We start from the raw sequence: 27617 nt of genomic DNA, 5'->3' as shown, positions 1-27617 counted from the left end.
CCTAGTATTTGAGATTACAACTTCTATCGAAAGCTGTCCTATATTTCTTTGCTACCATGTGATTCCTTCGGCATTGTTCAAGGAGCTTTGAACAAGTTTCCCCTGCTGTTGTGGAATGTTCCTGGGTCTCAGGGACAGACAGAACAGATTTGGGTCCCAGTCACTTGGCAGGGATCTGGATCTCTGGGTCACTTTTACTGGCTAGCAAGTCCCCTGGCGTTGGGACCATGTAAGTCCCAAAGGGATTTGGTCTGGCAAGAAAAAATGAAACTTGGGAGGAGCTGAGGAAAAGGCATATAAGTAGCCTATATGGGTCTCTCTTCGATGAGTTCTGGCTAGAGTCCAGTCTCTAGTTAGCTGGCTGAGATCAGGCAAGTCCCAGAAGGAGGGCTTTGGGCCAAAAAGAGGGTGCAGTCCTTCGAAAGTAGACTCAAGTCTTTGGAGACCCAAATGAAATGAGGCTGGAAAGTGAAGAGCAGGTAACTTCTGTTTTTTAAGACTGTTGTGGATTGGATTATTTCTATAATTTCTTACTTAGTATGCTTATTGTTGATATGTAGGAAGTTTCCCAATGGGGGAAGTTTGATATGCTGGGCTTCTGTGTTAATTTTGTACCTTACTGCTTTTTTGAATGTGTTTATCAGCTGTAGTATATTTTTGAGGGGGTCTTTAATGTATAGAACATAGCCATCTGAAAATTAAAGCTATTTTGACTTCTACTTGTATCCTGCTTGTCTTATTCACTGGCCTTACAAAAGTTGAACAATACTCTCGTCTCTGAGATAAAGCTGACATCATGATGGTGGTCTTTTCTAATATAATCTTGATTTTATTTGAGAAGTATTATGTCTATGATTATCAGAAAGTCTTCTTTTTGTTGTTGTAACTTTGTCTGGTTTTGTTATTAGGGTAAAAAGTGGTCGCATAAAAAATTCGAAAATGTTTATTCCTTTTATATTTTTATGGAATAATTTGAGTAGTATTGGTATTAGTTCTTCTTTGAAGGTCTGGTAGAATTCTGTGTTTATTTCACCTGGTACTGAGACTTTTTTAAATTGAGTGATCCCAATGATTGTTATGACTCCATTGAAGACTTTATATTTATGTTATTTATTTCATTTTTTATTATGTTATGACTTTATATTTAAGTTATTTATTTCATTTTTATTATGTTATGACATTATTTAAGTTATTTATTTCATCTTGATTTAATTTTGGTTGTTCCTGTATTGCTAGACTGTTCCTTATATCTATATAACATAGTGAGTGGAGTGTAGATTTTGAAAGAATAATCTTTTGATTATCTGAATTTCTTTAGCATATGATATAATATTTCCATTTTTGTCTTGATTTAATTGGTCTGTGTCATCTCTTTTTTTGGTTAACTTTGATAAAATGTGTCCATATTCATAATCTTTTTCAAATAATCCACTCATTTCATCGATTCTTTATATTATTTTTATGTCTATCTCATTAATCTCAGCTGTGATTTATCTCTTCATCTCTACATTTTTGGGCTGATGTTTATTGTTGTTTTTCTAATGCCATTGAGTGAGCTACTAAGTTATTAATATTGGGTGTCTCATTTTTTCTAATGTAAACACTTAGTCTTATAAACTTTCTGCTCAAATTTGGTTGAGGTGGAGCACACATACAAACCTAGCAGAAACAGGTATTCAGTGAGTTCGAGGCCAGCCTGCTCTACATAGTAAGTTCTAAGTCAGCCACGGTTGCATATAAGGATTTCTCACAAAAGCTGAATTTAAATAAATTTTCTTCTTAAAACGGTCATTGTATTCCATAGATTTTGGTATGTTGTGATTTGTTTTTATTCAGTTCTATGAATTTTTTTAATTTCCTTCTGTATTTGACATTTGACACAATTTTTATTCAGTAGTGCTGTGTTGACTTGCTTTTGTTAGTTTAAAACAAACTTAGTCACCGAGAAAGAAGAAACCTACATCAAGAAATTGCTTCCATATGGTGGACATGTTGGCATATCTGTGGAGCATTTTCTTAATTAATGGTTGGTGTGGGAGGACCCACCTTACTGGGATAATGGTACTCCTGGGCAAGAGGTCCTGGCTTGCATAAAAAGCAAGCTGAGAACATTGTAGAAAGCAAGTCAGCAAGAAGATTCACTTCTTGGTTCTTGCCCTGACTTCCCTCAGTGACAAACTGTTTAATCAGGATGCGTAATCCAAACAAACCCTTTCAACTCCTAGTTGGCTTTAGTCAGGATTTTATCACAATAACAATAAAACCTTCTAGGACAATTATGTTGTTTTGTTTATACAAGTTTATACACTATTTTTCCTATTGCTGTTCATCTCCGTCTTTACTATTTGATGATCAGAAAGAATGTAGGGTGTTGTCTCAATTTTCTTAAATTTCTAGAGTCTGGCTTTTTGACCTAATGTGTAGTGAATTTGGACAAATGTTTCATTTGCTGATAAAAATAATATTTTTTCCTAAGTGTATGGGTGAATACCCCATAGATATTTGTTAAGTTCATTGAATTTATGATATTTAACTGCAGAGTTTTTCTATTACTTTTTGACTGGATGATATGTCTATTAGTGAGAGTGGGATGTCAAAATTTCCCACTATGACCATTTTGGAGTCAATCTCTGGTTTTAGATTTAACAGTATTTCTTCTATTAAGCTGGGAACTCTGTGTTTGGTGTCTGAATGTTTGAGATCATAATACTTACTTGGTGTTTTTTCCCTTTGTGAAATATCCTTCTCTATTGTGTTCTGAGTAGTTCTAGTTTTGAGTCTATTTTGTCAGATAGCAAAATATTTATGCTTCCTTGTTATTTGGTCCCATTGGCTTTTCCATCATGTTGCCCTAATATAGTATTTACTGCTAATGGTGAAGTGTGTTTTGTAGATACAATAATGAATTTTGTTTTCTAATACAATTAGTTTGTTAAGAATGTTTGTTGGTATTGAGTTTTTGTTGGATAATATTTATTAAATCCTATTATTTTGTTGTTCTGATGGAATGTTTTTATACCTACATTGATCAATTGTTCTGGAATTACTTATTACCTTTGCCCACTTCAGTATGTTTCATCTTCTTTTCAACTTGAAGTATTCCTTTTAACAGCTCCCATGAAGCTGTCTTAATGGTCATGAATATCTTTATAAAGCCTATTTTTATTATGGAATGTTTTCTTTTTCCTTCAATTATGAAAGATAGTTTTGTGCAATATAATAGTCTGGGTTGTCAATTGTGGTATGTCAGAACTTGTAGAACATCTGTCCAGATCATTCTGTCTTTCTAAGTCTGTTGTGAAAAGTTGGGTGATATTCTTATAGGCTTGCCTTTATAAGTGACTTTCTCTATTAGAGTTTTTGATATTATTTCTAGGTTTTGTTCATATATGGTTTTATTTTATGTGATGTAAGTAGTTTCTTTTCTGGTTCTGTCTAGTTTGGTGTTCTGTATACCTTTTGTATGTCAATAGGAATCTCATGCTTTGCTTTGGAAATTTTTCTTTTATGATTTTTATTAAAAATATTTTATCTGCCTTTGACCTGAATGTCTTATTTTTCTTCTATAATTATGTTTTTGAATTTTTGTCTTTTTATAGTATTCCATGGTTCCTGAAAGTTCTGTTGCTCTTGGGTTTTCTTATTGTTGTTTTAAACATTTACTACTTTCTTTGGCTATGTAATCTAAGCTATCTACCTTCTTTTTCAGACCTAATATTCTCTCTTCCATTTGATCCAATTTGTTAGTAAAGCTTTCTTATGAGCCTTTATTTAATTCCCTGAGGTTTTAGTTTCAAGTTTTGAATTGTTTTGGTTATTCTGAAAGTATTTTTGTAGTTTCATATGAAATTTGAAAATATTTTTTCAACTTCAGTAAAGAATAGTGTTAGAATTTTGATGTGGATTGCATTGAATCAGTAGAACGAGTTGCCTATGGTGGACATCTTCACAACATAATCCTACCAAACAATGAGTTTAGGTCTTTACATCTTCTGGTATCTTCTTCAGTTACTTTCTTTAGTGTCTTAAAATTTTCATTATATAAACCTTTTATTTTCTTGGTTATATTATTCTGACACCTTTGAAACTATAATGAATGAGATAATTTTGTGCTTTCTTTCTTGGTAGGCTTCTTGTCGAAATATAAGAAGGCTACTAAATTTCATGAGTTAATTATTTTTGTTACTTTTCTGAATGGTTCTAGCACCTGTAATAATTTGCTGATAGAAGCTTTGGGGTCTTTTATGCATAGAATCAATCATCTGCAAATAAAGATAATTTTCTAAGAATAAAGTTTATAGCATTATCTACATCAAAAAATTTTTTCATACATCTCAAGTTAAAAACCTCATAATTAGCTGAACAAGGGTGACTGCAGCAGTTACATTAATGCAGATAAAAGTTCAGGGAGCCTCACCCTACACAAGAGCCACAGACAAATAAGGAATTCTAAGAATGGGAGAAGTGGTCTTCCTCAGGAAAGAATATAGCAAACTGTCCGTCAGTCCTGGACATACATACATACAATTTAAATTATTCAGACAGAGCCCTGTATACTGAGTCTTCTAGGGCACACCAAGCTATCTACTCTCCCCAGCAGACCTCCATTATACCCCTGCTTCTCCACCTACCTTCAATAGACCTATGGATCCCAAACCATGCAGACCCGATGATCCAGAACTATACATCCTAAGGATACACATTAGAAGTCTGCCACACCAGGACTATTGAGGATCAGCCCCCTCCCAATACCTACAACAGAAACACTCAGGGACCAAAGTCATCCAAATGGCTAAAGACCCACAAAGAACATAATCAACAAAAGTCAGGGCAATATGACACCTTCAAAGCACACCTATTCCATTACAGTAAGCCCTAGATATGCTAACACAACCTAAGCACAAAGAGATGACCTTAAATCCAAGCTTATAAAGAAGATAGAGGCATTTAAAGTGGAAATGAATAAATCCCTTAAAGAAATACAGGAAATACAATCAAACAAAAGTATGTCTTTTAAAATGAAACAAATAAATCCCTAAAGAATGACAGGAAACTACAATTAAACAGGTTAAGAAAATAAATAAAACTGTTAAGACTTGGAAAGAAAAATGGAACTAATAAATAAAACACAAACTGAGGGAATCCTTCAGATAGGAAACCTAAAGAGAGAACAGAAACAAGACATGTAAACAAGAGGTGGAAAAGAGAGTCTTAGGCAAAGAAAATACAATAGAATAAATTGATACATCAGTCAAAGAAAATGTTAAATCTAAAATATTCCTGGCTTAAAACATCCAGGAATTCTGGGATACCATGAAAAGACCTAACCTAAGAACAACAGGAATAGAAGATGGTAAAGAGTCCCAGCTCCAAGACTCATTAAGTATTTTCAACAAAATCATAGAAGAAGTTTCCCATCCCAAAGAAAGAGATGCCTATAAATATACAAGAAGCTTATAGAACACCAGTCAGAATGGACCAGGAAAGAAAATCCTTGTGTGACATAATAATCAAAACACAAAATCTACAGAAAAAATAAAAAATATTAAAAGTCTCAAGGGGAAAAAAAGGCCAGGTGGCATACAAATGCAGACATATCAGAATTATATCCACCTTCTTAACAGAGATTCTAAAAACTAGAAAGGCCTGGACAGATATCTTGCAAACTCTAAAGAAGCACAGATACCAAAATAGACTACTATATCCAACAAAACTCTCAATCAAAATATATGGAGAAAGCAAGATATTTCAAGATAAATCCAAATTAGAACTATCTATCCCCAAATCCAGCCCTACAGAAAATACTAGAAGGAAAACTTCAACCCAAAGAAGACAACTACATCCAAGAAAACAACTCCTTAACAATGGACTTTGTGCAAGATTTTACCAGACTTCCAAAGAAACCTAATACAAATTTTCCTCAAACTATTCTACAAAATAGCACTTAAGGAGCACAGCAAGATTAATTCTATGATGCCACAGTCACCCTGATACCTAAACCACACAAAGACTCAACAAAGAAAGAAAATTTCAGATCAAAAACATACCTAATAAAATACTTACAAACTAAATCCAGGAACACATCAAAAAGATCATCTCCACGGTCAAGTAGGATTCATCTGAGAGATGCAGGGAGAGTTCAAAATATAAAAACCAGTCAACATAATCTACCATATAAACAAACTGAGAGAAAAAAATCACATAATCATCTCATTAGATGCTGAAAAAGCCTTTGACAAAATCCAAAACCGCTTTATGTTAAAAATCTTGGAGAGTCAAGAATTCAAGGCACATAAACATAATAAAAGCAACACACAGCAAAGCAATAGCCAACATCAAACATACAGCTGATAAACTCCTTCAGCAAAGTGGCTGGATATAAAATTAACTAAAAAAAAAAACCAGTAGCCCTCCTTTATACAAATGATAAATGGGCTGAGAAAGAAATTAGGGAAATACCCTTCACAATAGCCACAATGTGTCATATATAATACACACACACACACACACACACACACACACACACACATACACACACACACACACTATGTGTGTGTATGTGTGTGTATATATATATATATATATATATAATTAGTAGGAACAGACAGGTTGAACAATAGAATCAAATCAAATCAAAGACCCTGAAATAAACTCATACACCTATGGAGAACTGATTTTTGACAAAGAAGCCAAAACCGTACAATGGAAAAAAGATAGCATCTTCAACAAATGGTGCTGGTCTAACTGGATGCCTGCATGTAAAAGAATGTAAATAGATCCATATATATATAAAACCCTGGACAAAACCAAATCAATCAAAAAACCACAATGTAGAATCAGATATAGTAAATCTATTAGAATAGAAAGTGGGGAATAGCCTTGAACTCATTGGTACAGAGGGCAACTTTTTGAACAGAACACAAGTGGCTCAAACACTAAGATCAACAATTTATAAATGAGACCTCATGAGACTGAAAAGCTTCTGCAAGGCAAAATACATTGTTAATTAGACAACACAGTAGCCTACACATTGGGAAAGGATCTTCACCAACCCAACATCTAACAGAAGGCTAATATAAAAAATTTATAAAGAACTCAAGAACGTAGACACCAACAACCAAAAGAATCCAATTTAAAAGAAAAAAAAGATGGTGTACAGAGCTAAACAGAGAATTCTCCACAAAGGAATCTCGAATGGCCAAAAACCACTTAAATGGTCAAAGTCATCAGAGAAATGCAAATCGAAACACCCATCAGAATGGCTAAAATAAAAACTCAAGAGATAGCATATTCTAGTGAGGATTTAAAGGGAGAAGAACAATTGCTGGTGAGAGTGCAAGCTTATATAACCACTTTGGAAATCAATTTGGCAGTTTTTCAGAAACTACCTTAAGACCCAGTTATACCACTCCTGAGCATATACCCAAACAAGTTCCACCATTCCACAATTCCACAAAGACACTTGCTCAACTATGTTCATAGCAGCTTTATTTGTAATAGCTAGGAACTGGAAACAACTTATTTCCTACTACTGAAGAATGCATAAAGAAAATGTGATACAACTCCACAATGGAATACTATTCAGCTATTAAAAACAAAGATATCATGGGGTCTTCAGGCAAATGGATGGAACTTGAGAATGTCATCCTAAGTGAGACGACCCAGAACCAAAAGGACATGCATGGTATACACTCACCCAGAAGTGGATATTAGCCATGAAATACAGGTCCCCCTGGTACACTTCACAGACCCAAAGAAGCTAAACAAGAAGGAAGGCCCAAACATGAATGCTTGAATCTCACCTGGAAGGGAGAATAAAATAATCATAGGAGGCAGACTGAGGGAGGGAACTGGGTGAGAGAGGGAATAGGGAGAGGAATGGGAGGTGTTTAGGATCAGGTATATGGAGAGAAAAATGAAATGGCCAGATGGCCAAAAGAATGAATGGAAATCTGCAAATGAGAAGGCGAGAGACATCTTGTGGACCTGACAGAGACCCAGGATAGGAAAGGTGCCTAAGAATCATGGGGGCGGCCTTAGCTGTTACTCACAGCATTGGGGACATGGAACCTCAAGAGGCCACCTCCTGTAGCCAGGCAGGAACCCCAGTAGAACAATAGGGACACAAACCCACCCACAAAATATTTGACCCAAAATATATCCTGTCTATAAGAAATACAGAGACAGGGGATGGAACACAGACTAAGGGAATGAACAAGCAATAACTGGCCCACCTACAGACCCATCCCATGGGCAAGTACCAATCCCTGACACTATTCCAGATATTCTGTTATGTTTGAAGGCAGAAATCTAGCATAGCTGTCCTCTGAGAGGCTGTACCCAGCAACTGACTCAGAGGGGTGTAAAGACGTAAAGCCAAACATTGATAAGTGAATATTAGCCCAAATGCTTGAATTACCCCAGATAAAATCCATAGACCACATGAATATCAAGAAGATTGATGACCAAAGTGAGGATGCTTCACTCCTTAAAAGAGGAACAAAAATATTCATAGGAGGGCATATGGAGGCAAAGTTCAGAGCAGAGACTGAAGGAACAGCCATTCAGAGCTTGCCCCACATGGGTATACAGCCCATATGTATACCCATATCATATGAATACCCAAAACTAGATAAAATTTGATGAAGCTAAGAAGTGCATGCTGACAGGAACTGGATATAGATCTCTCCTGAGAGACACAGCCAGAATATAGCAAATACATAGGTGAATGCCAGCAGCAAACCACTGAACTGAGAACAGGATCCCCGTTGGAGGAATTAGGGAAAGGATTGAAAGAGCTGATGGTGCTTGCTACCTCATAAGAACACCAATACCAACCAACCAGAGCTCTCAAGGACTAAACCACTACCCAAAGACTATACATGGACTGACCCATGGCTCTAGCTTCATATGTAGTAGAGAATGGCCTTGTTGGTCACCAATGTAAGGAGAAGCCCTTGGTCCTGTCAAGGCTGGACCCCCAGTGTAGGGGAATGGGGGTGGAACAACCTTATAGAAGAAGGGGAGGGGTATGGGATAGGGGGCTTATGTCCAGGAAACTGGGAAAGGGAATAACATTTGAAATGTAAATTTAAAAAATCCAATAAAAAATAAAAGGGGCTACTTGCCCCCTCCTCAAAAAACTGTCCAATGCCCAATGTGGGGCACATCTCCTGGAGTTCGTGGGTCAGAGGTCTCCTAAAGACCCCTTAGAAGAATATCAGTTGTTTCCATTGTTCTTAGATGAACACCAGAACTTTGTAATAAGATCCCATAGCTGAGGACAGCACACACTCTGGTTACAGGAGATGGACAAATCAAGCTGGTACTTAATGAGGAAGCTTCCTCTCTGCTAGCTAGCTTCCATGGTACAGAAAGTACTCAGCGTGATTCTGGGGAGAGAAGGTCATTAACCATCTCATCTTGCTGTGAACCCCATGAACTTCAATAATGAGCAGTGGGGCTAGAGGGTACCCATGAGCTCAACAGTGACACGGGTATTACAAGCTGCCCGAAGTCAACTCAGTAAGCTATTTCAACAAACGAGAATAAGGATTTGTCAGGGAGGAAGGAGATGATGTAGAGAACAAGGATTTGTCAGGGAGGAAGGAGATGATGCAGATTTGGCTAGGTGAAGGAGTATGTGTGGGTGAATATATAAAAATACATTGCGTGAAATTCTCAAATAATTTTTAAAAATACATTGGTTTTTTTTTTTTTACAAATCTCCCAGATTTCAAATCAGTTTTCACTACATGAGACAATCATTGATTAATGAGCAATGGTAGCTGATTGGTTTTTCACTTCTTTCTTCTTTCCTGGTGGACAGTATTAGTGTCTTATACAGCTCCCCAAAGATACAGTGCCCAGTTTTCTAGAAAGAAGGACCCATGTAGATGATTCACTAGGCAAAGTGCCTATTCTATAAGTATGAGGACATTTTAGATATCTATTACACCATAAAATCTTGAAAAATTAGTGAACATCCGTCACCCCCAGTTTGGGGGAGCAGGCAGAGACAGCTTAGAGTTCCCTGTCTAGACAGTTTACTGAAATAGTGAGCTCCAGGTTCAGAGAGGGGCCCTGTCTCAAAAACTATGGAAAGTAGAAGAGAACAGGAGACACTTGGTGTTGGCATCCACACGTGTATATGACAAAATGAACACATGTGTATGCACACGAGAATGAGGAGGACTACAGGGGGCTACTAAGACATAAACACCTGATTTCTCTCTGTGGAAGTCAGCAAACCATGATCCAGGATGAAGGGAGGCAGTCTGCTAGTGTAACTCCAACTGTTCAGCCTCTTGGAGCTCAAGCAGGGATAGAGAGTAATTGGGTGGACCTAGAGAATTAGACATTTGCCACATCCTCGAGAAGGACGTTTTTTAAAAGACAAACATCGACTTTGGCTCCGTGCAATGCCTGTTTCCTCTTTCCAGAAGCCAGAGTACCCAATGACTTCCAGGATCTCTTTGGCGACTGATAATGCCCTAGAGCTTCTCGATGGAATTGGAATGCACCCCAGGCACCCACTCTGCATCCTGGTTCTGACAGGGACTGCTGTGGGTTCTGCAATATCACCTAAAGGCTGAGTGAACCTCCATTTCTCAATGACTCTCATTCAGCAAACCCCCAAATGCAAGGGTTTCTTTTTGCTCAGAGTTCAACAGGGCAGTCTTCAATGGTGCAAAATTTTTCGTGCTAAGAGCTAGTCATGCTTTATCCAGTTAGGAAGTAGAAGACTGATTCTAGGTATTCAGACAGCTGTCTTCTTTTTATGCAGTCTATAAGCCAACCAAGGGAACGGAATCATCTACTTTTCAGGTGGATTTTTTCCACCCCAATTTTTATAATCAACTTAAACATTGATTAGAAAGCATACCCAGATATTAAGATAAGCATGCCCAGATATTAACATCTAATCTAGATAAACACAAAGATTTTTCTTAGAGGTGACTCTAGATAACTATCACACTAGTCTTTAAAATTCTTATCCCTTGCCAGTCTGTATACACGAAAGCGATATTGTGTGCTTATAAACCTTGCTTTGGTGGAAGGGACTGGAATGTGTATTGGTTACTTTTTAATTGCCATGAAAAAAACATCATGACAAAAGCAACTTATAGGAGAAAGAGTTTATTGGGACTTACAGTTCCAGAGGGTTAGAGTCCATGATGGTGGCTTGAAGATATAGTGGCAGGAATACAAACTGAGAACTCACATGGTGATCCTAAAGCACGAAGCAGAGAGTGGACTCCAAACGGTACAAGGCTTTGAAACTTCAAAGCCCACTCCCTCGTGACATACATCTTCTAGCACAGTCACATCTATAAAGACACCAAAACAATGCCACCAACTGGAGACCAAGTTTTCAACTACTCAAGACTAATGGACGATGCTTCATTAAAACTACCACAGAATGCAAAACAAGAAAGCAGCTGGGCAGGCCACCCTTTATGTATGTGCCATACAACTGCTACTCCTTGTACCCTCTTAGGTTGGCTTGAACCCTACCATCTAGAGATCAGAAAGAATCGTTACTTCCTGAATATGAAGTTGGTGGTTATAATATCCAAAGATGACATAACAATGTTGTTCACACCAATGCTTTCCTAATATGTAGGTGGTGTGGGCATTTCAGTTGGGTCTGTGTCCTTTCCTTTGTCCCTAAAGATGCTTCTTGCTATGTCAGAAAAGTCAATGCAGCTTTCTTATGATGTCTGTACTAGAATAGCCTTCTCTGGATATTCTCATTCACTCAGAGTCGTGTAGGAGCCACAAGTATGGGTTGATTTTTCACTGTTGTGACCAAAATACCTGAAAGAAACAAGGAAATGAAGCCTTCTTTGGTGGTTTCAGGATGGCTCAGTCTGTGACTGTCAGGAATGCAGAGACAACAGTGAAAACAGGTAATGGTGGCCGTTCACATTATGCCAGACCAGGAAACGGGAACCAGGTTTTCAACCTTCAAAAGTCTGTTCCTAGTGACCTATTTCTCCCAGCTATTCTGCCTCTCCTAAAGACCCCATAGTCCCCTAAAACAGTAACAGATAAAACACGACATCTCAGATTCAAACCATAACCCCACATGAGTGCTCTGGTCCCAGATGAGTTTCACTTCAGCCGTCCTGGCCCAGTGAGCAGACAGTTCAGGAAGAAGCCATCTAGAAACTTTCCAGTTGTGTCATCCCTGCCGTTCTAGCAGATATTTGTCATCATAAAGAGCAAAGAGTCTGCCTGGGTCCTGTCTAATTCCTAGTCCATGAATTCATAAGTATAATGAAGTGATTATATTATGCCACCATGTTTCTGTTGGTTCATTAAAATGCAAGAGTAAATGGCAATGAGATCCTTTCTCTGCTTCATGACAACTTAAATGCTTTAAAAAGACCTCCTTGTTTTTTATTTGTTTGTTTGTGTTGTCTTGTCTTGTTTTTCTTATATCTCTGGGTATTCATTTGTGCCACATGAATTTGGAGTATGAAGTGCCCGATTTAGGAACTCATGTTGCACATATGTCATGGCTTGTAACATCACTACTGTGATTTCCAGAGGAGACAGGACCTCTGGGAAACTGAGGAATGAAGAAGGAGGAGAGTCCTATCTCTCACTCACATGGAGCCATTGCTGTTTGGAAGATCCAAGTTGGCTATCCTTAAAGCCTTCAAGAGTTTGTAGAAGCCCATCAGTGTTTGGCAAGCTAATTCAGCATCTGCTGAGAGAGCAAAAGAAGCCAGGGAGACACAGGGAAGCTGGGCCCTGATTCACACAGGCATATCTGGGATCTGTAGTTCTCTGAAGCGTAGTGTAGGCTCTTTCTCAACTTCTACAACTAGAAATTCATTTGGAAATATAGGTAAATGATCCAAACATATCCAAAAACAGTGCAAGGCTGAATATCAAAAAGGCTTATTTATATAGTCACGGTCACAAGAAACTTGACTGTGGGTGTGGCTGCATCTGTGGAATAAATTTGGACCTCAATGCATGTCAGGCTGGGGTTCTTTCTATACGAGGCACTCTCATAGCTATATAGTTAATACATGATGTCACGATACAACTTGGCATGTCCACAGAGCTTTATGCTTGGGCATAAACAGAAGCCCAAGATTTTCAAAGCCTCACTCCCCTAGCCCCCCCTCCAGGGGCAAATGTGTACAGAAACTCACTTAGACAGCACCTTTCCTCAACACGGGAGCCCCAGAGACCACAATAATAGCATGGACACTTCCAGTGGTTGCTATCCTGATGGGTTCTCATGACCCAACGTGGCCTCTGGAGGAAACAGCTGGAGATGCAGGGTGGGGCGTGAGTAGGCAAATGAGAATCTTTTCCTGAGAAAAGATTGAGCTGAGCACTGAGGAGGCTTGGGTCGGTCCCCAGAGCCTACAGGAGCAAGCTCATTGTTGTGCAGAGCTGGATGCTCCAATGCAGAGAGAGGATGCTTCTGCAGACGAGAGCTGGAAACTATCTCAGGGGCTGAGAGTGGAGACGAAAGAAAAGACAAAGAACCCCTGACAGCTACGGGCTGTAGCCATCACTGTTGCCGCTAGCTGTCTGTTTCTAGAGGCCACCTGGGTTTTGTCAGGTGTCTGCTGCCCTATGGAGCTTGAATGAGGCTTCCGATTCTTGTGATTGTGCCTCTTTCCCTAAGATATCCATATATAAATACTCAGAAACATGTGTAGGCTGGGCTGCTGTGTCCTTCAAGAACGTGCCAACCTTATTTCACTATCGACAGGAGAGTGGTGGCAAGGAGGAACATCTACTGAGAGGGCATAATGGTCAAGTCTGAAAGTCCAGCAATGACTACTTATGTAGATCATTTGGATTTTATTTTGGTTTTGAAGGACTGGGATCAAACTCGGGGCCTTGTACAAACCAGGCAAATGCTTTATCACTGAGCACTATATATTTTTTAAAAATAACCCCAAAACTTTCAAAGAATTCCCGCATTCAGATATTAGTAATCCTTTCTAAGTCAGCTCCAGGGAGGTCTGATCCATTTGAATAATTTACACAGCCAAGCAGATTCTTTGGACACTGCCCACCCTGATTTTTTTCCTACATGGAAATTTCTTTGAGACATGGTTCACTATCTACCAAGCTAATCCATATGAAAGACAGGAAGAACATCCAGATACCCACAGCAGGAAATAGCAAGCTTAGCTGAACATCCAAGGTGTACTTGAAATAGGCTTAAAATGACTGCAGCCAGGCAGCTCAAGGGGTGCTCTTGGCCAGAATTAGAGGGGCTAGAGACAGAGATGTTAAATGTGGACGAGATATGACTCCTCTGACAACCTGACATGTGCCAGGCATTGTACTTGGGCTCTGTCATCCCCTTCAAACCCTCCCAACACCCTTGTCAGATAGGTAGTACAATAATATCAGCCTTACTACTTATCTAAGATGAGTGACAGAAGGTGACCCCTACATCTGCTTGCTCCTAGACAAGGCTGTCTTAGGGCAGGCTGTCCCAGTGAAAGCTACACCAGCTGGATACCTAGAGGGCTCCACTCCTGGGATTGGTAAGGGACGGAAACAGCCAAAAACTCTTTCTCCCTACACAGATGAAGTCATACTTCCTGGATTGCATATGGAGAAAGCAAGTGAGTCCTTCTACATTTGATGATGACCTCATGTAAGTATTCCAGCACTGAGGTTGCTGCTCTCTCCCTCCCTCCCTCCTTCTCACGGGCCACACTTAGGCAGAACCTGCCCTATAACTGCCCTATACTCCTTCTTCATTGGCATTTTGTGTTTTCTTTTCTGGATAATGTAGCAGCCTGAATATGTCAACCACAATGCTGGAAGGTTGGAGGTCAAATGTCCATTCAAATGACAAGGGGAAGCAGAACAAAGTTCCAGGTCAGCAAAGCTACTTAATAAGCACACGACTCAAAATACCCAAACAAAAACAATAATGATGATGCTAATAAAATAAATTTATCATGTCAAGAGACTGACAGGAGATAAACACAGCTCACTACAGACACAAGAACAAGAGGAGGTTGCATAGCACCATTTCCTGCATGGTGAAAATGAAGTATAGGTCTCAGAGAAGCCTAGAGTATACGGGTACATTGTGGTGGATCACCAGTGGTGAGAATATAAAGAGACTTGTGTATTAGGGGTCTCTAAAGGAACAGAACTGAGAGAAAGAGGGGAAGTGGGAGGGAGATAGGGGAGAGGGGAGAAAATGAGAGGGAGAGAGAGATTGAGATATTTTAGGTTGGCTTACATGACATGGCCTGCACATTTTGACCTTGGAGAAGTAGAGAACCTTGGTGGTTGGTCAGTCCATGTGGTTCCAATCTGGTGCTAAAAAGTCCTGAAGGATTTAGATAATCAGAAGACCAAAGAAGTTGGTTCTAATATCGGGAAAGAAATGGCACCGCAAAAGAATGGATGAATTTCCAGCCTAAGTGGGGGGAAGCAAAGTTTCCTTGTTCTTTGCCTTTTTATCAGGACTGACACTAGAAGGCACTGCCTATATTTAGGGCAAATCATTTTAATGATTAAAAATATCTGGTTAAGAAAATCACTCATGAATACTCAGCAGTTTGTGTTCTAGTTGATTTCAGATGTAGCCAGCTGACAGCCAAGATTAGCCATCACAGCTGGTTATAAAATTCAGAGTCTTATCCCAGAAACACGCTGCATCAGGAAGGAAACCTAGGAGGACATGGCAGCTTTGCCAACCTAGAAGGATTTACCTTATGCTAGAACATCTAGACCAGAGATTGCTATAAAACCAAAGCCAGTAGATGGAAGGAGGCCCGATTCTCTGACCCAGAGAAGTAAGCCTTCCAATTCCATCCCAAGGGGTGGGTCAGGAAGCAGCCATAAGCATGATGGGAATATGATAGTTGATACTAGATTTAGTACTCACCAAATATGCAAGCTGGGAATAAATGTTTGACAGGGTTTCTCTACCAGCTTTGTCCCATACCCAAGCACAGCAGCCTAAGTGCAATGGTGCCACATCACTCCTGCTTTCAGATCTCTTCCAACTTTTACTTTTGACCAAACCTAGTCCAGAGTTACTCGAGGAAAGAGATTCTGGAAAATTCTCAGCTTAACTCTATGTACAAGGAGCAATCCAACATAGTTGTATAGAGAGGTTCGAGTTTCAGCAAAAGTGCATTTGAAAAATATAGCCTTGTCTGTCACTCTGATGACAATCAAATTCCTTTTGGGAATTACCAACAGTTGGAGCTAAGGTAGAAACTAAGCATACCATACCACAAACACACACATAACACTCATGCACACGTGCACACGTGCAAGCATGCAGTTGCACATGCATTGACAAATGTCTATGCAAGACACACATGTCTGTATAGGTTTTTGTCTCCTTATTCGTGAATGAAATTCTGTAGTTCACAATCCTAACACTGCTAGGATACTTGGGTTTTGTTTTTTTCTTATTTTGGTTTTGGTTTTATTTTGTTCTGCTGCCCTCAGAGTTCAGAAATTGCATTAATTTTCCCCATGTGCTACGTATGAAATCCCTATCCAAGTTTCTATAACACCTCCTTTCTGATGCTCTCCTGGACCACAGCTACCCATGTGTCTTTTTTATTTCACTAACGCACTTTAGACAGATCACCATTCTACTACACCCTAGTGACTTAATGTTTTCTATATGGAACTCTTCTACCTATCCTCCATTTGCCTTGGAAAGAAGCCACCATACTCATCTCTACACATACAATGCATGTGATGGAGATGAAAGCTATATGACAAATATAGATGAATGAATAATTTCCAGGTGAGATTTTATATACCTTTTAAGGGCTTAATTTTAATGTCATTCAATTTATTGGAGCTAGTGAAACTGACACCTCGGAGGAGGCAGTGGGAGCGATGACCAGGGCCTGGAGGCTGTCATCAGACTTTCCACTCCACCTACTACTGCCTGGGTCAAGATTGGGTGGTTGCTGATCGAGCCACATACCCAGACCAGAAAGAGTCAACCCCGTGATTAAAATCTCCTTTCTGCAATGTTTCCCATCCTCCACTGCAAAGGGAAACCTCTGACTGGTTTCCATGAGGGCTGTCTGTGTTTGCTTCCCAGACAGCTCCTGCTCACTGGGGGATGAGAAGGAGGTGGCAGGAAACACCTCATGGAATTTCCTAGTTTCTCAAGGAAAGTGTCCCCTTTGTTGGCCAGAACATAGGGGAGAGTTCACAAGGAGCAAAAACAGGCTTTACGAGTAACTTCCAAGTCAAACAAAACAGAAAAGGGAACTTTTTACAGCTTCCACTTGACACAAAACCTTGGGAATGTTAGCAACTATGGCATAAGTTAGATTTTATATTAACCTTACAAAAGTCCACACTCAAAGCCGTGAAGGCCACAGAAATTAATCTCCTCTTGGGTCTGTATGAGAAAATACAGCTTTGCTAATTTTGCCCTTCCCTGTTCCTTCTTCAGAATTACAGACAAAAAAATAAGCAAATAAATAAATGATAAAATAAAACCCTGCTTGGTATGGGATGTCCAGAAGTGAACCCTGTTTTCTTACAGAATTAGACTTAACTTGCTTAATATAACAAAGAAAATAATTTTAAAATGACTTTTAAGGACAAAGGATTTATGAGACATTTTTCTTTGGTTCTGTGGTGTTTTGGGCCTTAGAGACATTTATTAACCACAAAGACAACTACGGAGCCAAATGGCCAAGGAATAAAGTCTGTGATTATTAGGAAGAATTTTAAGTGCTGGGTCTTTCACTGGCTTCTTCTCTCATGCTTTATTTTTCAGCTGAGTGAAAACATAAAAAGTTCACTTGCCTTGCACGTATACCAAACTACGCTTTTACCAAAACACTATTGGAGAAGCTGGCACAGCCATAGAAACTCCCAAGCTACATGAGAAGTCTAGAAAGGAATAATCACTTAAAGCCAAGAGTTTAAAGCCAACTTGAGCAACATAGTGAGATTCTCTCTCAAGCAAAACAAAACAAAAGCACTTCTGAGGGACAAGATTCACACACCATCAAGAGTCCCTTAAACTAAATCCCCAGGGTACCACATCACACTATACCCTCAAATCTCATTCATTTTATTCACACTCAATCATTACACAATGTCTCATTATACTTGTTGGTATAAATATTAATAATCTATGGATTCAGGTGGCTTCAACACACCCATTCATCAATGTATAGATCATCCAGATGAAAAAAACATTCAGAGTTAAACAATGTTGTATATTAAACAGATCAACCAGGCATTTATAAAACACCTGATCCAGCTGCAGCAGAATCCAGGTTTCTTTTTAGCAGCAGATGACAACACTTTCAAAGATACACATTTTAGAGCACAAAATGCTTGTCAGCGATTTAAAAAATTAAAAAAAAACAGAATTCAGGAACTCTTTTACAATAATCAAATTAAACTGTAATCAACAAACTTTAAAAATACAAATACACAGAAGTTAAATATGGTATCGAATGACCAATGGGTCTATGAGAACATCAAAAAATAAATGTAAAAAGTCTTGAAACAAACGAAAACTGGATTATAATATGCCAAAACCTATGGGATTACACTAAAAGTAGAACTGAGAGGAATGTTAATAATAACAATCAGAGAAAGGGTGCCCAAATAAGCAACTAAGGATACAATTTAAAGAACTTAAAAAGCAAAACGAAACAAAACTCAAAATTAGTAGAAGGATAGAAATAACAAAGAGTAGAAAAGAAAAAAAGATACTAAAAATGTACAAAATAACAATGAAACAAAGGTTTCTTAAAAAAGAAAATGAACGCTCCACTTGCTAACTTAACAATAAAAGGAAAAGATTCAAATGTATTAAACTTCAAGTGAGAAAGATATTTTGATTAGTATCATTGAACTACAAATTATTGTCAGGAGCTAACATAAATATATATGCCAAGGAATTAGAAAATGAAATGAATGTACAAATTTCTAGATAAATGAAAATCAACAGAAAACTAACTATGGGGACATAGCAAACCTGAACTGGTCATTAAGTAGCAAGAAGGAATTAGTAACAAAACCCCATATCTCCCAGCAACAGAAAGTTTAGGGACAAGATGGCTAACTGCTGAATTGGACCACATTTTGAAAGAAAGCCTATTCCAATTATTCTCAGTTTAAAAGAGAAAGGGCCCTTCAAACTCCTTCTAGGTCAGTACCACTGCTACTGCAAAATCAGAGAGGGCAATGGCAACAAAAGGAAAAATAACCTCACGGCATCCCTGATGAACATAGATGCAAAAATTCTCTACAAAAAACCAAATCTAAGAGCCCGTTAAGAAATGATACCCTGTGACCAGGTAGCATTAATCCTAGGCATGCACAATGACTCAACATACATATAGAAGCAAACTATGTGAGATCAATAGGTGGACAAAAGACATGGGATCATATCGACAAATATAGGAAAAATGGATAAAATTTAACATGGAATTAAAGCACACTACAGGCTATGTGACAGAATCACAGCCAACATCCTTGGAAATCATTGAAATTTTTCTTAAAACTTAGGATCAAGACAAGGATATCTACTTTCTTCCTTTTGTTCCTCATAGAAACGAGGAAAAAGACAGATTATAGATGTTCACCAATGGCATAATTTGATACAGAGACAAACCTGACAGAACTGATAAACAGATGCAATAGGTACAACCAACATGAAATGACAACTACTGTTTTTAAATCCCAATAAAGAACTTACTACAAAAGAAAAATTTAGAACTCCCATTCAAAATACACATACATATGCATGCGAGTGCATACACATATATAAATCTAAGAATAAGTTTAATCAAGGAAGGCAGTTATTTTCACAAGAAAAAAAAAGAAACATTGATGAAAGAAATAGAAGAGAACACTAAAAAAATGGAAAGACCCAGGATCACTTATTATATATATATATATATATATATAGATATATATAACATTAAAATGTTTTTTCCAGTGTCAAAATGTTATGATTTGATATAATTCCCATCAAAATACCAATGGCGTTCTTCACAAAAGCAGAAAGGACAACCCTAAAACTCATAAGGACTATACGCAGAAAAACACACGAACACAGAAATAGACAAAACAGCTAAAGCAAATGCCAAGCAAAACAGCAAAGCTGGAGTGTCACAATATCTTACTTGGAAACATACTTCAAAGCTATAGTTCCCAAAACAGCATGACCGTGGCATAGAAACTGAGCACAAGGCAGCAGCTCTCTGCTCCCAGAACCCGTGGGAGAGATACCTTACCGCCTGGTCAGGTGGGCACTCCTGAGGCTGCAGAGCAGAAGAGACCACCAACACTGCCCACCCCTGCCCACATCCCTGGCCCAAGAGGAAACTGTATAAGGCCTCTGGGCTCCCGTGGGAGAGGGCCCAGGTGAGGCAGGAGCCCTGCCTGAGACACCGCCGGAACCTGAAGGAAACAGACCGGATAAACAGTTCTCTGCACCCAAATCCCGTGGGAAGGAGAGCTAAACCTTCAGAGAGGCAGACACGCCTGCGAAACCAGAAGAGACTGCTCTCTACACACATTGCTGATTCCAGAGGAAAACACCGGAGGCCATCTGGAACCCTGGTGCATGGAGGCTCCCGGAAGAGGCAGCGCAGATCTTCCCAGTTGCTGCCACCTCAGAGAGCCCGTGGGCAGCACCCCGCGAACGAACTTGAGCCTCGGGACCACAGGTAAGACCAACTTTTCTGCTGCAAGTGACCTGCCTGGTGAACTCAAGACACAGGCCCACAGGAACAGCTGAAGACCTGTAGAGGACAAACTACACACACAAAAGCAGAACACTCTGTCCCCCATAACTGGCTGAAAGAAAACAGGAAAACAGGTCTACAGCACTCCTGACACACAGGCTTATAGGACAGTCTAGCCACTGTCAGAATTAGCAGAACAAAGTAACACTAGAGATAATCTGATGGCGAGAAGGCAAGCACAGGAATACAAGCAACAGAAACCAAGACTACATGGCATCATGGAGCCCAATTCTCACCAAACAAACATGGAATATCCAAACACACCAGAAAAGCAAGATCTAGTTTCAAAATCAGATTTGATCATGATGCTGGAGGACTTCAAGAAAGGCGTGAAGAACTCCTTAGAGAACAAACAAGAAGCCTACAGAGAGGAATCATAAAAAATCCCTGAAAGAATTCCAGGAAAACACAAACAAACAGTTGAAGGAATTAAAAATGGAAATAGAAGCAATCAAGAAAGAACACATGGAAATAACCCTGGATATAGAAAACCAAAAGAAGAGACAAGGAGCTGTAGATACAAGCTTCACCAACAGAACACAAAGAGATGGAAGAGAGAATCTCAGGAGCAGAAGATTCCATAGAAATCATTGACTCAACTGTCAAAGATAATGTAAAGCGGAAAAAGCTACTGGTCCAAAACATACAGGAAATCAGGACTCAATGAGAAGATCAAACCTAAGGATAATAGGTATAGAAGAGTGAAGACTCCTAGCTCAAAGGACCAGTAAATATCTTCAACAAAATCATAGAAGAAAACTTCCCTAACCTAAAAAAAGAGATACCCATAGGCATACAAGAAGCCTACAGAACTCCAAATAGATTGGACCAGAAAAGAAACACCTCCCGTCACATAATAGTCAAAACACTAAACGCTCAAAATAAAGAAAGAATATTAAAAGCAGTAAGGGAAAAAGGTCAAGTAACATATAAAGGCAGACCTATCAGAATCACACCAGACTTCTAGCAGAAACTATGAAGGCCAGAAGATCCTGGACTGATGTCATACAGACCTAAAGAGAACACAAATGCCAGCCCAGGCTACTGTATCCTGCAAAACTCTCAATTAACATAGATGGAGAAACCAAGATATTCCATGACAAAACCAAATTTACACAATATCTTTCTACAAATCCAGCACTACAAAGGATAATAAATGGTAAAGCCCAACATAAGGAGGCAAGCTATACCCAAGAAGAGGCAAGAAACTAATCGTCTTGGCAACAAAACAAAGAGAAGAAAAGCACACAAACACAACCTCACATCCAAATATGAATATAACAGGAAGCAATAATCACTATTCCTTAATATCTCTCAACATCAATGGCCTCAACTCCCCAATAAAAAGACATAGATTAACAAACTGGATAGGCAACGGGGACCCTGCATTCTGCTGCCTACAGGAAAACACACCTCAGAGACAAAGACAGACACTACCTCAGAGTGAAAGGCTGGAAAACAACTTTCCAAGCAAATGGTCAGAAGAAGCAAGCTGGAGTAGCCATTCTAATATCAAATAAAATCAATTTCCAACTAAAAGTCATCAAAAAAGATAAGGAAGGACACTTTATATTCATCAAAGGAAAAATCCACCAAGATGAACTCTCAATCCTAAATATCTATGCCCCAAATACAAGGGCACCTACATACGTAAAAGAAACCTTACTAAAGCTCAAAACACACATTGCACCTCACACAATAATAGTAGGAGATTTCAACACCCACTCTCATCAATGGACAGATCATGGAAACAGAAATTAAACAGAGGCGTAGACAGACTAAGAGAAGTCATGAGCCAAATGGACTTAACGGATATTTATAGAGCGTTCTACCCTAAAGCAAAAGGATATACCTTCTTCTCAGCTCCTCATGGTACTTTCTCCAAAATTGACCATATAATTGGTCAAAAAACAGGCCTCAACAGATACAGAAAGATAGAAATAATCCCATGCGTGCTATCGGACCACCACGGCCTAAAGCTGGTCTTCAATAACAATAAGGGAAGAATGCCCACATATACGTGGAAACTGAACAATGCTCTACTCAATGATAACCAGGTCAAGGAAGAAATAAAGAAAAAAAGAAATTAAAAACTTTTTAGAATTTAATGAAAATGAAGGTACAACATACCCAAACTTATGGGACACAATGAAAGCTGTGCTAAGAGGAAAACTCATGGCGCTGAGTGCCTGCAGAAAGAAACAGGAAAGAGCATATGTCAGCAGCTTGACAGCACACCTAAAAGCTCTAGAACAAAAAAGCAAATACACCCAGGAGGAGTAGAAGGCAGGAAATAATCAAACTCAGAGCTGAAATCAACCAAGTAGAAACAAAAAAGGACCATAGAAAGAATCAACAGAACCAAAAGTTGGTTCTTTGAGAAAATCAACAAGATAGATAAACCCCTAGCCAGACTAACGAGAGGACACAGAGAGTGTGTCCAAATTAACAAAATCAGAAATGAAAAGGGAGACATAACTACAGATTCAGAGGAAATTCAAAAAATCATTAGATCTTACTATAAAAGCCTATATTCAACAAAACTTGAAAATCTACAGAAATGGACAATTTCCTAGACAGATACCAGGTACCGAAGTTAAATCAGGAACAGATAAACCAGTTAAACAACCCCATAACTCCTAAGGAAATAGAAGCAGTCATTAAAGGTCTCCCAACCAAAAAGAGCCCAGGTCCAGGTTTAGTGCAGAATTCTATCAGACCTTCATAGAAGACCTCATACCAATATTATCCAAACTATTCCACAAAATTGAAACAGATGGAGCACTACCGAATTCCTTCTATGAAGCCACAATTACTCTTATACCTAAACCACACAAAGACCCAACAAAGAAAGAGAACTTCAGACCAATTTCCCTTATGAACATTGGCCTTAAAAATACTCAACAAAATTCTGGCAAACCAATCCAAGAGCACATCAAAACAATCATCCACCATGATCAAGTGAAGCTTCATCAGGCATGCAGGGATGGTTTAATATCTGAGGAAAACCATCAACGTGATCCATTATATAAACAAACTGAAAGAACAAAACCACATGATCATTTCATTAGATGCTGAAAGCATTTGACAAATTCAACACCCCTTCATGATAAAAGTCCTGGAAAGAATAGGAATACAAGGCCCATACCTAAACATAGTAAAAGCCATATACAGCAAACCAGTTGCTAACATTAAACTAAATGGAGAGAAACTTGAAGCAATCCCACTAAAATCAGGGACTAGACAAGGCTGCCCACTCTCCCTACTTATTCAATATAGTTCTTGAAGTTCTAGCCAGAGCAATCAGACAACAAAAAGGAGATCAAGGGGATACAGATCGAGGAAAAGAAGAAGTCAAAATATCACTATTTGCAGATGATATGATAGTATATTTAAGTGATGCCAAAAGTTCCACTGAAGAGAACTACTAAAGCTGATAAACAACTTCAGCAAAGTGGCTGGGTATAAAATTAACTCAAATAAATCAGTAGCCTTCCTCTACACAAAAGAGAAACAAGCGAGAAAAGAAATTAGGGAAGCGACACCCTTCAATTTTGTCCCAAAGAATATAAAATACCTTGGTGTGACTTTAATCAAGCAAGTGAAATATCTGTATGAGAAGAACTTCAAGCCCTTGAAGAAAAAAGTTGAAGTAGACCTCAGAAGATAGAAAGATCTCCCATGCTAATGGATTGGCAGGATTAATATAGTATAAATGGCCGTTTTACCAAAAGCAATCTACAGATTCAATGCAATCCCCATCAAAATATCAATCCAATTCTTCAGAGAGTTAGACAGAAAAATTTGCAAATTCATCTGGAATAACAAAAAACCCAGGATAGCTAAAACTATCCTCCAACAATAAAAAGGACAGGGAATCACTATCCTGAACTCAAGCAGTATTACAGAGCAATAGTGATAAGAACTGCATGGTATTGGTACAGAGACAGACAGATAGACCAATGGAACAGAATTGAAGACCCAGAAATGAACCCACACACCTATGGTCACTTGATTTTTGACAAAGGAGCCAAATCCATCCAATGGAAAAAAGATAGCATTTTCAGCAAATGGTGCTGGTTCAACTGGAGGTCAACATGTAGAAGAATGCAGATCGATCCATGCTTATCACCCTGTACAAAGCTTAAGTCCAAGTGGATCAAGGACCTCCACATCAAACCAGACACACTCAAACTAATAGAAGAAAAACTAGGGAAGCATCTGGAACACATGGGCACTGGAAAAAATTTCCTGAACAAAACACCAATGGCTTATGCTCTAAGATCAAGAATGGACAAATGGGATCTCATAAAACTGCAAAGCTTCTGTAAGGCAAAAGGACACTGTGGTTAGGACAAAGCGGCAACCAACAGATTGGGAAAAGATCTTTACCAATCCTACAACAGATAGAGGCCTTATATCCAAAATATACAAAAGAACTGAAAAGTTAGACAGCAAGGAGACAAATAACCCTATTAAAAATGGGGTTCAGAGCTAAACAGAGAATTCACAGCTGAGGAATGCCGAATGGCTGAGAAACACCTAAAGAAATGTTCAACATCGTTAGTCATAAAGGAACTGCAAATCAAAACAACCCTGATTTCACCTCACACCAGTGAGAATGGCTAAGATCAAAAAACTCAGGTGACAGCAAATGCTGGCGAGGATGTGGAGAAAGGAACACTCCTCCATTGTTGGTGGGGTTGCAGACTGCTACAACCATTCTGGAAATCAGTCTGGAGGTTCCTCAGAAAATTGGACATTGAACTGCCTGAGGATCCAGCTATACCTCTCTGGGCATATACCCAAAAGATGCCCCAACATATAAAAAAGACACGTGCTCCACTATGTTCCATGCAGCCTTATTTATAATAGCCAGAAGCTGGAAAGAACCCAGATGCCCTTCAACAGAGGAATGGATACAGAAAATGTGGTACATCTACACAATGGAATATTACTCAGCTATCAAAAAACAATTGACTTTTATGAAATTGAAGGCAAATGGTTGGAACTGGAAAATATCATCCTGAGTGAGCTAACCCAATCACAGAAAAGACATACATGGTATGTACTCATTGATAAGTGGCTATTAGCCCAAATGCTTGAGTTACCCTAGATGCCTAGAACAAATGAAACTCAAGACGGATGATCAAAATGTGAGTGCAGATCGCTCATGAGAGACACAGCCAGAATACAGCAAATACAGAGGCGTATGCCAGCAGGAAACCACTGAACTGAGAACGGGACCCCTGTTGAAGGAATCAGAGAAAGAACTGGAAGAGCTTGAAGGAGCTCGAGACCCCATATGTACAGCAATGCCAACCAACCAGAGCTTCCAGGGACTAAGCCACTACCCAAAGACTATACATGGACTGACCCTGGACTCTGACCTCGTAGGTTGCAATGAATATCCTAGTAAGAGCACCAGTGGAAGGGGAAGCCCTGGGTCCTGCTAAGACTGAACCCCTAGTGAACTAGACTGTTGGGGAGAGGGCAGCAAGGGGGGGAGGGGTGGGGGGGGAACACCCATAAGGAAGGGGAGGGGGGGGGGGGGATGTTTGCCCGGAAACGGAAAAGGAATAACATTGAAATGTATATAAGAAATACTCAAGTTAATAAAAAAAAAAAAAAAAAAAACTGAGCACAAAGAAACTTCAGAAACAAATTCATACACGAAGAGGAAATTGGTCTTTAACAAATGAGCCAAAAACCTGCACTGGGTAGAAGATAGCTTTGGCATCAAATGGAGAACTATACATACACATGCATGGAAAGAGTCAATTCAATATGCATCGAAGATTTAAATCTTAACCCTTAAACTATGAAAATACCAGGGGAAAAAAACACAACACTTCAAGACAAGAGTCAACCTTTCAAACAAGACCTCAAACTTCTGTCTTTGTTTTTCATCTGTCAAGACTGATTTGTGCTCCCCAGATGTCCATGAATGTGTAGCCTTCTACCAGAGCACAACGCACCTACCAATAGTAACACTTTTAAAGAAAACGGACACTCCCTCTCCCGGCAGGTATCACCTGCTTATACCTCCTCAGCTAAAGGAAGAACTTCATTTCTCCCTCACTTGTTCATGCTGGGATTTGGTCTATCTTGAGGTCCACAGGGCTTCTGTATGATATCACAACAACTGTGAGTTCATATGATCTGCTGTGTCTGGAAGACACCCACCATTCCTGGTAGTCACCCACCATCCCTGGTAGTCCTTATACCCTTTCCACCTGCTCTTCCACAATGATCCCTGTGCCTTTGTAAGGAAGAGTGAAGTATAAATGCTCCATTTAGGGCTTAACACTCCACGGTCTACTAATTCTCTACATCTGACCAGTTGTAACTCCCCATGTTGATCATCATCTACTACAAATAGAAGCTTCTCTCATGACAGTTGTGAGATACGCTATGGGTGTAACAATAACTCATTCAAAGTTGGTTTAATGGTATGCCCATTCAGCAAAGTAAACATACTAGGTTCTACTCTAGCACCTATGACCTGCCTAGATACAGAGGTGTTTTTTTTCCCAACAATGTCACCAGGTATAGGCTTCATCTTATGGAGTGGGACTAAAATCCAATCAGAAAGTGGTCAAAACCTGATGTTCAAACTACTATTGTAACAGTGGAGGTGTCATTATTGTAGCTCAAAGGATTCACAGCTGGGTAAGACTGATGACTCCTTTTCTCCTCTGGGAGCATGCCTAGCACCTTCCAACACTATGAAAGCTAGCTTGTAGGATGAAAGTCCCAGCTTACAAATTTTGGTGCACAGAGATATATGGAGGATTTGGGAGGAGTTTGGCAAAAAAGTAAATATGGTCAAAGAATCACTGTACT

Source organism: Rattus rattus, chromosome 11, assembly GCF_011064425.1.
Source record: "Rattus rattus isolate New Zealand chromosome 11, Rrattus_CSIRO_v1, whole genome shotgun sequence".
NCBI classification, from domain to species: Eukaryota; Metazoa; Chordata; class Mammalia; order Rodentia; family Muridae; genus Rattus; species Rattus rattus.
The sequence above is the reverse complement of the archived record's forward strand: the minus strand, read 5'-3'. Positions refer to the sequence as shown.